The following is a 2,500-nucleotide window of genomic DNA, read 5'->3' on the forward strand; positions in this document are numbered from 1 at the left end:
GCTACAATTAACAATTATTCGCCGAAGGCAAAGTGATTATCGGTGAATATTCACCGAGACGAAGTCGAGGTGAATATTCACCGATAATCACTGAGCCTGAGGCGAATAATTGTTTTCGTATAAATACACAGGTGATTATTTCAAAAAAGAGAAGAAAAAAACATTTCAACGCGAAAACATCTTCACTTACAGTGGCAAAGCGACTACTGGCAGCGTCTAGGTGATTATTGGCTGATGATCCGAGATAGCGAGCCAATGAGAGCGCGCGATTTTGTATAATCACCTGTGTATTTATACTAAATTAAAATTAATCCATGTCGAAATTCAGGAAGAGTAAGTGAATTAGTCATGCAGCCATAAATTTGTTGTGAGGTAATGAGGGTGTGAGCTCTCCCTGTTTTACACTGGTATAAATATTTAGTGATGTTTAGATTGGAGTATGTTGAAATGCAATTAACTTTGAGAAGTCTCTCTACATGTAAGATCTAATACCTTAAAAACTTCATTCATTTAATGAGATTAACTGTCTTCCACCTGGAAGATGCAGATGGAAGTATCACTTAATTAATAAATGAATATGAATGTGAGCACAGACATGTGCAGAATCACTTCAATCTTGTGTTTGCTTGACACATTTTATGAAGGCTCAGACCTCAAGTACCTTCCAGGTGAGAGAATTGTCGTCAGAGATAGTTAATCAGTAAACAAAGTTTTGGAGTAAGAAGTCTCCGATTAGAAATTTTCCATTCTGGGTGTACATGTACACACAGGGTCTAAAGATTAAAAAGAAAAATTACAATAAAATATTGTGAGTGTTGAGAACTTAAAGAAGATAATTGAAGTACAATAATAATAAAGTATTCTCTTGTGTCTCACAATGTGGTCACTTGTGATGTAGATCATGATGTTTCGACTGCATACTGCTAGTCTTCATCAGGCGATGAGGTCAACTGGTTACACTTCACCTTTTAAGCAGGATGCTCCGCTGTGATTGGTTGGTTTTCAGCAGCTATGATTGGTGCATTTTGATCCTCGCTTTACTTCGTTCCAAAGCGGGAACGAAGTAGAGTTTATTGATCGTGAGCCTCATTGGTACACATGCAGGGTCAAAGAGGCGATTCACATAAGACTTCACCCTAACAACATCAACAGGGATAGTGGAATAGAAATTCCGGAAGCATGGATGCCCACGATCAAGAAGCACAACCACAGGAGAACTGTACGACAGCGGACTGCCGAAGGAACAACACACCAAAACTGCGAGGATCAAAATACTCCAATTACAGCTGCTGAAAATTAACCAATCACAGTAGAGCATCCTGCTTAAAAGGTGACGCGTAACCAGTTGACCTCATCACCTGATGAAGACTAGCAGTATGCAGTCGAAACGTCGCAATCTACATCACAAGTGACCACATTGTAAGACAAACGAGAAAACTTTATTATAATTATTGTACTTCACCACAATGAATAACAGCAACCTTTTTTACGATACTTGTTGTACTTTTTCTCCAATATTAAGGTAGCTCTTGACTTGTAAAAATGTAAAAATGTAGGAAAGGATAGTCTCCTATGCAGCCGTTTAATATGCAATGACTGTATCGAAATGCTTGCCTCCATTTAAACTAACACCCGATCCAGGCTAGCCAAACAATGTATGCATTGTAACAGCCATGTGTTGCAGGAGATAAAGGAAAGTTATTGTACTCCAGTTTTTTGCGGCCATTAGTAGTTTAGTTCAAAATGAGCGGCACAGACAGTTCTCTGAACCATTGTAAGTTTGGCATATTGGTTTGGGTCCCAGACCAAAGAGGTCAAGGTTAGAAGAGACTTCTGTTGTACGGCAAAGTCTTTAGTGTCAAACTACATGTATTAATTCTTAAAAGTTCCTTCAAAGAAAACATAGGGCTTTGACGTCTAGTCAGAAATGTGATTGTCAGGCTTACATTGTATTTTGCAGGGGTGACACCAAGATACAGTTTGTTTAGCTGAATCATATTTATTCCCTGTGAGGCATGGCCTTGTCATTACAAAGAGAACTATAAAGGATAATAATTTGATAGTTCTTTAATGTGGCAGTGGTCTTAGTTTGAATCCGTTTTCACCTACAAGGTTAAATTGGTGATCTTCATTTTACTTAGGTTAAATAGTTAGCAACTATCAACCCCCCAAAAAGGACAGAAAACATCAGATTCTATAGATATCTTCCCTCAAACTCTGTCTTATGCATTTCAACACATCTTGTTAATGTTTCATATTATCTTATCGGTTTCTTTAGTCATACAATTACCTATTCACTCTCAACATTACAATGTAGTAAGGGAACAAAGAAGTGTACTATGCACTTACTGGTTCCCGATTTCAGACCCTTCAGATCTATAGTCCTGTGTCTTCACCACTACACTACAATGACAAATATGCTCAACCTCTTTTCATTATTTTTCTTTTGCATAATAAGTCAATTGATATCCACGTACATGTATAATAACCAAAACTGACC

General features: G+C 37.7%; 1 pseudogene; it reads left to right on the forward strand.

The window, feature by feature from the left end:
* Positions 1-2,500, forward strand: part of LOC138036256 (broad substrate specificity ATP-binding cassette transporter ABCG2-like) — a 47,406-nt pseudogene that overhangs the window by 1,299 nt on the left and 43,607 nt on the right.

The sequence above is a fragment of the Montipora capricornis genome, unplaced genomic scaffold (assembly GCF_036669925.1).
Source record: "Montipora capricornis isolate CH-2021 unplaced genomic scaffold, ASM3666992v2 scaffold_475, whole genome shotgun sequence".
Classification (NCBI taxonomy): domain Eukaryota; kingdom Metazoa; phylum Cnidaria; class Anthozoa; order Scleractinia; family Acroporidae; genus Montipora; species Montipora capricornis.